Genomic DNA, 15661 nt, shown 5'->3' on the forward strand with positions numbered 1-15661 from the left:
AATGTAGCAAGAGACACAAAAGGTTTATACGGGTATATCAGCAGTGGAAATGGACTTAACGTATACGTGGGCTTAAAGGAGCAAAGTACCTAGTGAAAAAGACATGGAAAAAGCTGGTATACTTAAAGTCTTCTTTGCCACTGATAAAACTTGCCTTCAGGAATCCCAGGACACTGAGACAAGGGAAAAAAGGCAGGAGCAATGACAACTTACACCCTCTGTGGAAGATAATCAAGACAGCAAGCTTTTGAAAAGTCATAGAGATCAGGAAAAATATTTCCACTTGAATAAAAAGAAGGGAAACAGAATACCGCACTAGTATGGTTAATTCCTGAAATAGCCATGATGCTATCATATTTCTAACTTGACACAAACTACACTTTATTTCTATTCTACAGAATGCTTCCATTTTCAAAAAATAAATCAATTCAGGGAAAAAAACCAAAAACATCTATGGCAAAAGAATTCTCTGGAACTACATTTTTTATGCAGCGATCAGAAATCTCATACATTTTGAGTCAAGCAGTTCTAAGTACCCTCTTTTCCTAAAGGTAACATGGATCAATGGAAATATCAGAGGCTTTATTCTCCTAGAGTTCTGTCTAATACAAAGTTCTTTTCCAAATTCCTTTAAAATGGATTTTTGGGAAATATTTATTAGTTCTTCCTGAAGTGCTGGTAATTACTTTTTCTTTCCTACTCAGTGCATGCCTCAGTGCAAGTTGGATGTCCTTTTTGATCCTAGTCCATGCAAACTGCTACAATTGGTCTCAAGTATTCCTTCAGATTAAATTCAGCAAAACTAGTAATAAGAGTTTAATATTAACATGGTTTTATTACATAGCTTATAATTTTAATTTTACTTATACCGTACTACACAATTCTTAAGGATGAGATTCTGGTAGCCTTAAGCTCCTTAGGCAATAATTCAACCTTACTTTACTAGTGCTTACTGGTTTTCCAGAGTATGTCTACACTGGGTTCATGTTTGATCAGGAAAATGCTTCAGAAGTAATTATCTATCAACCACACTTAGCAATCAATTCACAGTTTGGAAATCACTGAAGACAAGAATTGGATTCTTTTTAGAAAAAAAAAATATCAGAAAATGCTCTCCAGGGGTTTGTGTATGTCCAATGCACTCAGGACACTATTAGGCATCCGATCCATGGTGCTAGACTGCAGCCATTATAAAGTAAAAACCCCAAAATACTAGTTATTACTAATTCGTACTTCTTTGATGTACAGATCTGCTCTTATCTTACTGCACCATTTGTTAATGTAACCCTAACTATAGTTGGTAATATAACATGGTTGTACAACTTGAATCATACCAACGTGAAACATAACTACAGCTGAAGCTCTATGGACAAGAAACCCCAGCAAACATTCAGAGATTTTCATCACCTTTTTTCCCAGGGTCTATATTAAAGGAAAAGTTGCAGTCCAAGTAATAAATTCTGTGACTGCATTTGATTCAGTGATTATTTGATGGTGTTTGTTTTTTTTGTTTTTTTGTTTTTCCTTCTTTTCATGTCCATAGAAAACTATTCAGAATTTCAGGAAGATTAAATTTTGAAATTCGTAACATCAATTTCATGTCAAATAATCATTTTACAATTCCCTTTTGGCTTCTAATCTTCATCATGAATATAAGAAAGGATTCTGCAGTTACATTACAAACATATTTCTTAGGAAGAAAGGTTACTGCAAGAAATTTTCATCTTCCAGTCTGGGGATCTTTTAATCTGTCCACAAATAGAACTCTTTTCCAGGGGAGCTTTTAATCAATATACCAGAACTACATAGAGCTGCCATTAAAATGTTTACCACATACTGTGTTTGTTAAATAGCACAGGTAATCTCATAGCAGACAAAAAAGCTATCTTCTGATATGTACAGCCTTGTATCCCACCTAAGAGTACAGCACCATTTAGCCTTCACTTTTAAGTAAATGTTATTTTGTGAGTTTATTTTGTGATTCCATTTAGGGTTACTCCAAACAGAAAAAAATATTACTAATACATTCTGAGCACTAATTTGTTTCTTTTGATAAACCTGGAGATGTTTAATCACTTTGTAATTGTGTCAGGTAATTGTATCCTGAAAGGTAAAATCAACACAAACTGAATGTAAATGAAAGAAAGAGGAAGTTTCTGAGGATCAAAAGAGTTTGAAAAAGATTATTTTACTATTTTGAATTATTTTAAATATGACAACTGTCTTCAAAATACTACTGAAAAGAGTGAAACAAGCTGTATAGTCAAAAAACTGAGTTGCTGCTTCTGAAATTAGACTTGAAAGAGTGATGCTGATCTTTTAGAAGTGATGCTATCCCAGAATAATTAAACTAGGAAAAAAGCAACAACAACAACAAAAATTCAACAGAGATCAGATATTAGGAGTTCTTTAGATACAACTTAAATGATCAGTAACACAAATAACTACTCCAGTGTTTCCATTACTAGCCATGTGCCCGTTCTTACTTAATGACTCAGGCAATTTTGCAACACAGCAACTGAAGGAAAGGCAGGTTATTAATGATTTTATTTGTAAGACTGTAGACTGCATAGAATAAAAAAGAATGAAAACAAGCGAGGTCTCAAATGCTAGCTGTCTTCTGTAAACACCTACCCAGAAAAAGACTGGAAGAACAAGACTAGAAAGTCTGTCTGTTCTCTGATTTTCCATTTTTTGTTGCCTATCTTTGCAGATCTTCCATGGAAATGTTATTCTTTCTTTGAAAACTACTTTTAATAGGGCTGTTTAACACAGCCATCACCCAAAGTCACGTACAGTTTTTGAAAGACTTCAGTGACTGGGAGTTTATTTGACTAATGTCCTAAAACTTATTAAGCCACTATCAGTCTCCCAAGGAGGGTCTTGGAATACAGTAGATTGAAATTGGGCCTATCTATATTTGAAATGGTCCTTTTACTTTTAATATCTTTTGAAATAACAGAAAAACACAGGATGGAACGTATCTCCAATGTGAACATCTACAATGTTACTTAGTAATGTACAGATGGTTGTTGGATACTCCCGAGACGATATCTGAGTTAGGTAATTGAGGAATATTTTTATGCAGAAAAATGTCATTCCATACATCATAGAACAATAAAAGGAAGTATTTTCAATCATCTAGTTTCATTACCTTCATTCTCAATTCTTTTTAAAATTTACCTAATAAAGCTTAATATCCTTAGAATTTTCCAAACTGATTTTTATTCCCCAATTTTAAGATGAAATGAATTATAAACAGAATAATATTTCATAATCTTTACATAAATCTAAGGGAATTATGGCAAGTCACATAAATTTAGCTTCTTCTGTAAGGGCATACAAATACTAAACAGTAATAGTCAGCAAAAGAAATAATTTCAGTAATTTGATCTTGGCCTCAATATTGGCTGAAGGAACAATTACAAAGACTTCAATTTTGTCCAACTCAACTTTTGTATATTAACATGAAAATCAGATTCATATGAATGAGCCCTACACACATTTCTTAACTTTTTCTTATTTTGAGAAAGATTGAATAAACTGGAGTTGCTCAGCACACGAAGCAAAAAAGGAGAGAGTACTATGATCATAAAGCTGCCCCCCACGTGAAAGAAACAGCCTATTCTGAATACAGCACTAGTGATGAACTGGAATAGATTGCTGGCATCCTGAGAGCTCTCTCTGTTGATCTTTAATTAAAGCAGGATCAATGTCTACAGTGTAAGGTACGATCAATCCTTAACAAAAAGAACAAACAAAATCAAACCCCACACTTCCACTAGCAGTCACCTCCAGCCTGATATTTGCTTTTCAAGTTTAATTTCGCTCATTACTTTCCCAAATAATTTATCTTAAAAATGACATTCTGAATGTGTTTAATACGGCATTTCATCCAATAGCTGATCCAGATCAAGCAGAATATTGCATCTATTTAAAATTGTTATCATGTTGATACTTCCTTAGGAAAGGAAATTTCTGTATCCACATGGAAATATTTCCAAATAGAAGTCCAATGATGCATTATCTAGAGCTAAGAGATAGCTAACTCTTCTAAGAAATGTGAGCTTTCCCTCTGTCTCCATTCAGAGACAGGATACACATGTACATGATAGCCTATCAATTAACAGCAAGTTAGCAGAACATCTTGAAGGACAGAGATTTGCTGCATTTCAGTTCACATAGTAAATTTTCTGTTTCTCAGTGCTAAGGCAAACACCTAGGATAAAGAATTATCTTGCTGTCTCTGCCAGTTCTAACAGCATTCCATGTAAATATAGGATCTAAGACAGAAAATTGTCCTTTGAACACATTTAGACTAGTGAAACTTTGTATTTTTGGATTGATCCAAAATCCTGCAACATTATTTTTTTAAATTAGCAGGAGGAAAGATTTTTTTCCTTACAAATAATTTTGCTTACTAATGTGACTTACTCTGCTGGAATAAGATTCGAAGAATTTATATAATTGCTTGTTTGACAGTTTTCATCAGATGCTCTTGCAGTCATAACAAAGCACTGTCGAAGTGTAGTCTGAATGTTTTCTCATTTCACTCTATGAAAACATTATCCATAACAATAGTTATGTCAATAATTTTATTCCAACATTTCAGGTGTCAAGATAACAGCAAGAGTGTTAGCAAGAAGACTCTGCAATCTTCGTTACTTTTAAGAAACATGTTGCTCATCAGATAGTAGAGATCTACCAGCTTCACTTTGGAATCCAGGTTTTATACAGTTATGCCTTGAAACTAAATGATTAATTGAAAAATATTTAAAACATAGTAAGATTCAGCTCCCTTTGATTTCCAAAGTCAAATTTATTTCTTCCCCTGATCTTTGTGATACTATAGGTTAAATTACCACATTTAGTTAGCTAAGCAAAAATCTAAGAACTGCATTTTCAATTCTGTTTTGTGCTTTCTAAGTCTCAACCTAAACTTGTTTTATATATATATATATATATATATATATATATATATATATATATATATATATATATATGATCCACATGGGACGAGATGTGAGCCATCTACCTAGTGTTTCACAGTTTAGCATGTGTGTTATGAAAATTAATTCTTCCTTTAACTATACCAAGCACGGAATGGAAAGAAGCCCAAGACAAAGTTTCCAGTACAATTTAGGGACCTTTATTTAGTAGGACAAAGAGGGAAACTGACAGATGCTTAGGTATGCTTGGGAAGGGCCATAAAACCAGCAGGTGCTAGGAAAAGGAGGAAAAGGCAAGGAAAAGAAATTAATTCTGACCCAGGATATTCCCAGAGGCACCAGTAATTAAACAAAAGGTTGAACAACCGTCAATCCAAGAAAAAGCAGAGGTTTAGCTTGTTCTGCTTATTTAAAAATACTTGTGAAAACAGAAAACACGGGGGAAAATATTCAAGACTAGAATACCTGCAGAAAAATGTCTAACTTTGGGAATCCATTTACAACTCTGCCAAAATTTTCCACATACCTCTTTTTTTGAAGGATTCTACAAATTACTTCAGTTTAAGGTTTTAATTTCCAAGAAGTACTATTTAACTTATGGAATATTTCTGTCTCAGGAAGCTTCTCTAAGCAAGCTTCTCACAGAGGCTATGCACAATGGAGTAACCAGGAATCCTTCTCTCAAGCTGTACAGCCAAAAGTCTTATTTTGAAATGCTTGAGATACATAAGAAAACATGGGTGTTTTTTAAAGCATACAGTGTTTTTAGTGCTAGATTATTATTCAGGATATTATAAATATGCTGCACAGATGAGTCAAGTCCCTAGTGTACATCTACTCAGTGCCCCAGCAAAATAGGTACTATCAATCATAAAAAGGAGGGAAGAAAAACCTTGCATCCAAGTCTTTTAGTCCAGCATCATCTCTCAAGGCCCTGCAAAACCAAACCAAAACAAAAAAAAACATCCTTTTTTATAAACACAGAGAACATGCTCTCACAGTGTTTATTATTAATTATGCAGCCTACATCTGTGAGAATGTAATGTATTTAAGAATTTTTTGTACAAAATAGCCTGAATCTGACTGACATGATGATCACGATAGACCTTCCCTTAATACAAGCAGGGCTGTCAAATGTCAATCCGTATTTGTGACTAAATGATTTTGCTTGGCTAAAGTAATGCTTATGGCATGCTGATGTTCTCAGTTTGTTCCATCAGCTGTACCAAATGCATTGCTTGACTCTCTGCTGGTTTGCTGCATTCAGAATTGTAACATGAGGATCACGTAATATATGCAAGAACAATAATCAGTATTCTAATTGACATCTTAAGAACAACCAATGATTTCTTATTTATGTTTAAATGATTCTAACATTTATAATTCTGATTCCACAATACTAAAAATTAATATATACAAAAACTCTCTACCATCTGTCTCTTTCTCTGATGTGCTCACCTCTACCTTTCTCTCTGCTCACCCTCTCTCTCTCTCTTCCTATGCTCACTTCTATATACACTTAGTACTCATTCTCTCTGCTGCCCTTAAAACTGGTCTTGCCCAGGCTGCAAACCTTTGGTGACCAATAACCAACAGTTGACAAGTTATTTACAGCCTGGGGGCATCCCATACCATTCTGTGCCGGTACTTAGAGGATTTCTGTTAGCATGTGAAGAGCCTGTGCTCTTCCAACACTGTTTTACTCTAGGGTCAATGCTCCTTCTACACAAAATTCTTGCCATTGTTCATTATGTATATGGATATGTACTGAAATAGTTTCTAGGCCACACAATTGTACAAAGCTAAACTAAAGATAAAGCAATGTACGTATCAGTGATACGGTTCCAAGTTGCTGTTAAAGCTAAAAGTCTAGATCAAATCTCTAAGCACGCCAAGACAAGTCCAGGCAAAGCCTGTTAAGTCAAGAACCATGTCATTAGTTTAACACAGAGGTTGTGGCACAGCATGCTAAAATCTGTAGCAATATCCTATTTACTACACTTTAAAAGTTATGCCGGCTTTAGCAAAGCCTAATAAATAGGCTTCTTGTGAAACTGCAAGGAAAGTGCACGTATAACACTTAAATCAGCCCTGAAAATATTTCAAATGAAGGCTATCTGGAAACTTCAGTCTGACAAGATCTTCCACTTGAATCCATAAAGAACAGTTAGTTCTGTACACAGCACCAGAAAAAATTGAAGTAAGGTAAAAATGAATCTATTTTAGGATGATTAGGCAGTGTGCCAGCCCTCCTCATGAGACTGTGAAGTGTGGGCAATGTCACATCTAAATATCGGAATTACTGAGGATGAATGAAACTGCTGTTCACCCCAGTAGGTCAGGATAAAGAGAGATGATCAATTTAAACATATGGATGATTGTGAAAAACAATATTTAATGGTGAGTATGGCATTGGTAAAGAGGGAGTGAAGCATAAGCTAATCTGAAGTCCTTCTCTATTGAGAAAAGCCTTTAGGAATATTTATGATGCTCTTTTGACTTGAATGTGAGCTAAATTTAAGTTCAGATTTGAAAATATACAAAACATCTTTTTTTGATGTTGTTAAAAAAAAAAAGTCCTTGATATAAGAAGTACATCTTTAACCTTCAAAAAGGCTGAAGAAAAAATCCAGCCTATGGTGACACTGTTTCTGCTTCTTTATGCCTTAGATTTTTCTGGTTTGGCCAGAGCAGTGCTGAGGCATGAAACATGTCACTGAATATAGTTGCATGAAATTCAACTATATTAAACACAGAAACTGCTCACTCCATCTGAAAAAGAAATTGATTCTCTTTAAGTACACATAATTTACCTGTCCATCTTGAGGTTTAGCACAGATTCTAAAAATGTATCTAAAGATCCTTGCTACCTACAATTCCTGTTTCTTTAGTGAATTCCAGTGTCTCTCACCACTAAGCAAGACCAAAAAAATCTGCAAAACAAAACATCAGCAACAGGAAAGGAAGAAGATAGCATAGATACAACTGCTTAGTTCATTACCACTTAAAATAATAGCAAATAAATAATCTACCAGGGCATTGTTCTCAATAATAAGAAATAAGACATAAATTTGCTTACTTGTTAAAATCAGATCCACTGTAAGCCCATCAACAGATGTAATCAGACAATGAAATGCTCTGTCTAGTCTCTTGTGCTCTGCTCTACCTTGCAGAAGCACATTTCAGTAATCGTTCTCCCTGCCCTTTACACCTATTAAATGAATGGTGAATAGTTATTAAAAGTGTGGCTCAGCAGGATTATTTATATGTCATATTACAAAAAAATACATGCTTAATTAAAAATCGGCAATGCAATTATAAGGATTGTAAAAGAAATCGTAATGACAATATGAAACATTTAATTAGGATTTTTTTTCTCTCCCTCCCTTAAAAATGAAGTTAAGGTACTTCATCTGCATACATAAAGTTATTCCAATTATTATTTCACTTATTTGTATTGGTGTTAGCAAAAACATTAATTGAAATGCGTGAGAAAACCAGCTTTCACTGAACATTGCTTTTGGAAATTAACAACATTAAACTAAATTATGCAGAGTCAGCTTTCTTCACCTTTAACAAAATTTCACAGAAAAACCAGCAACTTCCAGCAAAGTAGTCTAACTTCACCTGCACGTATTTCAGCCAACCAAGTGCTGCATAGTGGAGCTATGCAGGCAAGGTGTGTAAACCTGGGCCAGGCCAGAATAGTCCAACTTACTATTCTATCCTTCACTGCCTGTTCTGCTATTCCTGCAAAGCCCATCCCCATCCATGGTCAGTTTTCCACCTGCAGCTTCATTATCCCAAAATAGTGAGACACCATTTTGCCATAACAGTCTCAATTTCGTTGCTCTGCACGGTCTTTGCCTGCACGAAAGTTATCTTTCAACTATTTCTATTTTATTATGTGTGATTGCTGAAAAATAAAATGTGTAAGTTTAAATTGCCTTAAGCACCTACAGCAATCTGACTTACTTCATTAATATGAAACTAGCCTAGTGCAGGAGAATTTCTAGGCCACAGCCTGAACCAATGGTTGAGCACCAGGCGAGAAGGAGTGGCTAACCCAGGGAGCTCAGGTACACCTGTTTGACCAGAAAGGCTGGAGCCTGGATCCACCCCTCCTCATCCTTATGTAAGGATGGCAGCCAAAGGAGCTGTGGATAGAGTTTGTACTTCTTTCAAGCTGTTATTAGAAGGGGTGAGGTATTTTTTTTTTTCCTTTGTCAATTTCTACTACTTCATAGCATTTATATCCCAGTAGAAGGTACTGTCACTGCTTTTCTCTGCTGTACATCTAGTCACAAAATCAGGCAAATAACAAAACAAGCACAAAGGACTGTGCCGAGATCTCTGTGGGAAAGGCTTGGAACATCTTTTCCTTCACATGCTATCTTCCTTCACATGCTATTTTATAAAGAGTTGTATGGTTTGTCTAAATGCATATTTGAAAATATAGTACACAGAATAAAAAGGATACTAAATAGATACTTCTAGGAGAAGCAAGGGGTTCTTAGTGTCTCTATCTGTCAGCCATAATCACTAAAATCTTTACGCAAAAACATCAATATCATTGACATAGAATCACAGAACAGCCAAGGTTTGAAGGGACCTTGAAAGATTTCTGCAACTTTCAATGGAAATAAGTGCAAAGATAAGACTGTCTAGCATTCTATCCAGTTGCATCTGGAAAGCTTCCATCAATGGAAACTACACATCCCTAGGGATGCTGTCCTAGGGACTGCTTGTTCTCACTGTAAAAATAAATATTATATAAAGATGAAACCTCTTCTTACTGCAACCTAGTACCTGTTGTTCCTTGTTACCTCCATTTAGCTTCTTGGGAAGAGAGTGCCTCCATTCTCTTTCCAACCCCCCTTTAAGTACAGGAACACTGTGATGAGGTCCAAACTTAGCCTCTTCTTCACAGGGTCAAAAGACCAAGGTACTCCAGTTCCTTCTCATAGGAAGGGTTCTCCAGTCTTTTGATCACCTTTGGGATCTCTCACATCTGTTTATGTCTATTTTGAATTGTGTGCACACGTTGAAAAGCACATCTCTTTCTCTGCTAGTAATGTCCCTGTGGTTGCAACCCAAGATTCAATTTGTTTTCATCCATGTGTCACTCAACGGTGCATTCCCTATGCTAGGAAGCTCTAGTTTACAGCCCTGGTAATTAGCCTAGACAGCTTGCTACCAAGTATATTTCTGCCCCTTCTGGTTAGTTTCAGATCATGTCAACATTCCTGGTTTGTCCAAAATACATCCTAGATCATAGAACCCATAGCCTTTGGCATGACAGTCATTCAACTGGTCCATTCTCCTCTTTTTGCCAGGATCTTAGTCTCCAACAGAGAGGACTGAGGAAAACACTGCTCTTCCTTGTGTTTGTATGGAACTTCCTGTGTTCCAGTTTCCAGATTCCAGGCCCAATGCTCCTTGTTCTTTCATGGCATACCACTGAAAAGAGCGAAGAGCACCCCATCCACTTAACTCCCACACTGTAAATACTTAAGAACAGGGATGAGATCACCTCTCAGGCTTCTCCAGGCTGAAGTGCCCCAGGTCTCTCAGCCTTATACAGGAAATGCTCCAGGCCTCTTCTCATCTTTGTGGTCCTCTTCTGGACTCTCTCTAAAAGATCCCTGTCTTTAGATCTGGATCCACCTTCTTGCCCTTTTTGAAGACCACAGTAACACTGCTCATCCTCCAGTCATTCTCCAAGATGATTTTTGCCTGATTTCTAACTCTTAGGAATTCACCATCCTGATCTTGGAAGAAATGATGCTTAGATGTCAACCAGCACTTGTGAGCCCCCTTTCCTTCCAACACTATGTCTGCTAAGATGAAATGGGAAACTGACCTCTAGAGCTGAACTTTCCTGGCAAAATGTAAATATTTGACCCTGTTTGTGGATTGCTAGCAGATCTGAATCTCCAGAATTATGAGGTCTGCTATGAAAGTAAAGCCTCCATTATTATTATGTTGTCCTAGAACATCAGAGGCAGATGCTGGTGATGTGGACATGGAGGTTGAACCTTCTCACCACTATTCTGTTGCATTTCATTGTCACACGACAGATGGCTGCAGAGGAGCAGTTTGACAAAATGGCAACTGGCGTGACACCACAAATGAAGCAAAGGTCTGTCACTGAATTCCTCGATGAGGACAAAATGGCACCCACTGAAATTCATCAACATTTGCTGAGTGTAGACAGAGACCAAACAGCGGATGTGAGCACAGTGAGGTGCTGGGTGGTGCGTTTCAGCATTGACACCATCACAGCAGCTGTGAAACAGTGGTCACCTCTGCTGGCACAGATTTTTACAAGTGCAGCATGCAGGCTCTTGTTCATCACTGGTGAAAATGCACAGCCTCCAGGGTTTTGTAACATTACCCCTGAACAACTGCAGAATCACAAAGAACAAAACATCTGGAAAAGGTATGCAATCACTTTGGCAATCCTAGAGAGACACAAATCACTGCAATATGCAGGGGCCTGGCCCATGGATAACAACGTGATTCAGCAGCCTGGAGTGCAAGAGAAAATCTCTGGATGTGACAATAAACCGTGACAGGCCCCGCAATTGCTCCAGCCCCTGCGGACGGCCCTGCGGTTACTGCAAGCCCTGCGATGGGGCTCAGCTGTGTCCCGCGTACCGCTCCCTAGCGGCTCTCCACGGCCTGCAGCCTCAGTCCTTCAGGCTACGCCCAGCTACTCCAGCGCGGGCCGCTCCACAGAGCGCGGCACATCTGAACTCTAAGCGGGGTCCAGAGAGCCGCAGCACGAGGACGAGACCGAGGTGCGGACGGGCCGCTCGGACCGGGTGCACTTGGCCGGGCTGGGCGACGAGACGAGGGAGGGGGCCGCTCCGCGCCGGACGCGGCCGCTTCCAGCCGCTTGGAGGGCGAGCCCGTCAGCGACGGCCACGACGCCGCCGGCAAAGGTCCGGGGGCGGCCGCGGAGATGGCCGAGGGAAGCGGGAAGAGGGGAACCCGGCGCGGGGGCTTTGTGACGCGGGCCGGCGTCGCGCCCGAAGGCCATTGTGACGCGGGGCCGCCTCGAGGGGCCGGAGTCCCCCGCAGAGAGTGCCGCTCACTCTCGGGAGAGAGGCTCCGCGAGGAGGTTCCCCCGAGCGCCTGCGACCGAGCATCTGCGCGAGGACGCGACGATGAGCGAGGAGCGGGACAAGAAGGACGAGCGCCGGCCCGACGCGGGGCCGCCACGCGTGCCGGACCGCCAAGGGGTACGGGCCGAGGAGGGAGGCGCTCGGGCTCGGCCGGCGGCGACTTTGCCGCCTCCGTCCCGCGCCTCCTTCTCCCCACGGGCACCGCCGCCGGGCGGCCGGAGCCCGGCCTCGTCCCTCCGCGGCGTCCGTGGGCCCCAGCTGTCCGGCCCGGAGAGCTCGCGGGCCTCCGGGCGCCGCGACGCACAGGTAGGTAGCTCGAGGGAGGCGGGGCCGGACGTCTTCCCGCGCCGCGTGGGGACCGCCCTGTGCTGGCGCGGCTGCGGGGAGCGGGGCGGCGGCCGCCCGCGGGCTGAGCGCTGTCCTCGGTGCCGAGTGCGGCGTGAGCGGGAAGGACCGCGCTCACTCGGCCTTTCTCCTCGGCTTCTCTTGCAGGCGGGCGGGCGGGAGTTTTCCCCGTCGGTGACCTGCGGCGGTGCCAGCGGGCGAAGCGGGCAGCCTCAATCATCCTTGCTGCCTCGCTTAAGGCGGGCAGGGCTGCCGGCAGCTGCACCCTGGCGTGCAGCAGCATCTTCTAGCGTCTCTAAGCTGCCTGTTCTGCAAGCAGCAGCCTCTTCCACACCTTCAAGAGGCAGAGCGCGCGCTGTGGGCATTAGAGGCAGCAGACTCCCAGTACTTGCCCCGAGACCTCACGTCCAGGACGGGACAGCAAGGGCGGAGAGCCGGGGTCCAGCTCGGGAAGTCTGCTCAACCATTCTCATGCCTCAGCACGACAGACCCAGACAAAACTACGTGGCGTCCCTGAGCTGTGCTGCCGCTGCAAGCCCAAGAGTCGAAGGGCAGCTGGCAGTACCAGGGCGCCATGCACCGATCAGCAACCTGAGAACACCAGGAAAAACGGCCCAGGTGCTCTCCACCAAGGCTGGGAAGATCCACGCAGCTTGGAGAGTTGCTCAGGAGGGCACCAGAGACACTCGTGCTGCAGCTACACCATCTTCCAGAGCAGCTCAGAAGGGCCCAGGAGGGCAGGCAGGCGGCAAAGAGCGAGACAAGGAGCCTCTGTCTGCATTAGTGCCTGAAGATGCAGGCAACTTGGATTCTCCCAAGGCTGCACACTCTGCAGAGGAGGCCAATGACGCAGTGCTCTTCCCAAGAGTGTGCAAACAGGGAAAAAGAGACGTAAATGGTACCGCCATGCCTGAAGTCTCCAGACAAGCTCTGGGAGCAGCACTGAGACTGCAAGATCCCAGAGAGGTCAACTGGGAGGCTTATGGATGCTCTCCAGTACACCCAGCAATCTGGAGAATTCGGGATCAGGCGAGGAAGGAGCAGATGTTGTCAAGCTGGAACATCTCTTGGCCAGACACGAGCATGCTCAGGCTGCTAAGAGCCCAAGCAGCACGTGCCAGTGCCAGTGCTACTGACACTGCTCAGGGAATGCTAGACACCTGCACCACAACATCGAAGGTGGAAGGCCTCTTTCCTGCCTCTTGTGATTTTCAAAGCCAGGATATTAGCATTCAGCATGCACAGGAAGAGACCATTGATGATGCTGCCAGTGATGCCAGCACAGATCACAGCATGCTGGATGCCAGGGACAATGCAGTGACAGCTGAGAGCATGCCCACACCCTCCTGTTTTTGCCCTGATACCATGGAGGGTGTGGAAGAATGGGAGGACAACCGTGAGGAAGAAGCTGCTGAGGCAGCTGGTGTGCCACCAAGCATTTCTGGTGCCTCATCTGTTGAGATGAAGACAGCAGCAGCTCGCCACCGGATGCCAGCTGTCATCAGGACTGTGCTCCGGGCTCTGCGCAGGATTTTCACCTGCAGCTGCGTCAGGGGACAACGAGAGGAGAGGCACGAGGCTGCAAACACCACGCAGCTCCCCAGAGACATCTGATTTCAACCTGTCAATGTAGAATTCTGGTTCCATCCTGTCAACATAGGATTCTGGTTCCATCTTGTCAGTGCAGAATTCTGATTCCATCCTGTCAACATAGAATTCTGATTAAATATTATCATTATACCATCCTGGCTGAGTGCTGTCTGATCTGTGTGCTCACGCATGCTTGGTCTCTGAGTGCAGCTACTGGTGTCAGAGCACAGGATGGAGGATGCCTGTGTCAGTGGAACCAGCAAGGGCAAAGAACGTGGGTGTGCAAGGCTAGCGAAGGGGAAGCCAGCTAAGCCTGGTGTGTGTGTGAGATCCCCTGTGAAGAAAGGGGTGAGTGAACCAGCAACTGGAGGTGAGCTGTGGCCTTGAAGATTCCTGCGTCCATGGTTAGCAACTGGGGAGATTGATGAGGGGACCGTTCTTCCTGGCACTCGGGTGCTTGTATGAAGCGTTTCTCACTTGCGGTTACGGGGTGAGTGGTTCTGTATGGTGCCACCCTGAGTGTGACAACACCTTTTTGTTTCTTGGTAAAGAAATTTGGCACATTTGGGAAAATACAATTATTAGAGAGCAGGGAAACTTTACTGGTTGTTGAGAGGGATTAAAATCAGAATACCACTAAAACCATGGTCAGAGGGAAGTGAAGATGTCTCAGAATTCAGTAGTAATGTTGTAGTGTCTTGCGAGTTATCTTTTGTATGTGTTTAATTTGTTTTCTCGGTAGCAGCAGTGGTCTGTGCAGACAGAAAGCGATCCCAGTTTTCTTAGGAAAGTCAAACAAGGTCATTCTATTCAACTGTGCATTTGCTGAACCAGCACTTGGAAGAAATCCTCACACAGCACATTATCACAGAATCACAGAATTGTACAGGTTAAAGGATCTCATCATCTAGTCCAACTCCCCCAGTAAAGGACATTCTCTACAGTGTCGTAGAATCATAGAATGACTTGGATTGTCCTATCACTTCCTGCATAAGAAGTTGTTCCTCCTCCTCCAGCTTGTAAGTTCCTTTCAAGTATTGGAGATGGCAAGGAGGTCTCCCTGGAGCCTTCTCATCTCCAAGCTAAACAATCCCAACTCCCTCGACCTTTCTTAATAGGAGAGGGGTTCCAGCCCTCAGCCCTCTGATAATCTTTTTGGTCCTCCTCTGGACCTGCTCCAACAGCCCTTCCCAAGCTTAATTCATCTGTACTTTGGCTTTCCTGATGCCATCCAGGCACATCCTGACAGCATCCCTATATTCCTACCAGGTTACCCATTCCCTCCTCCTGGACTTCTGTTTTTCCTGCTTTTCTCTCAGCCACCCCATCAGGTCTTTGCTCAGCCATACTGGTTTCCTGCCAGCCCTGCCTGATTTCTTATTCTGGGGGTTGGAGAGCTCTCATGCTCTCAGAAACATGTTATTAAAAGTGCTTCCAACTCTTTCCATTGCTCTGTGCCTAAGGTCAGTCTTTCAGGAGATCTTACCCATTTCTTAAATAGCCCAAAGACAGGGCTGCCTGTCTTTCCGTATCATTGCATGATACCAGGCATCAGTCTCTCCCTCTGACTGCTGAATACAGTAGATTATTTTCCTGGCACCTTCCTCTCGCAGCCTGCTCAGCTGCTATAGAAACAGTAGGTTGCAC

Source organism: Tetrao urogallus, assembly GCF_951394365.1.
Source record: "Tetrao urogallus genome assembly, chromosome: 5".
In the NCBI taxonomy this organism is placed as follows: Eukaryota; Metazoa; Chordata; class Aves; order Galliformes; family Phasianidae; genus Tetrao; species Tetrao urogallus.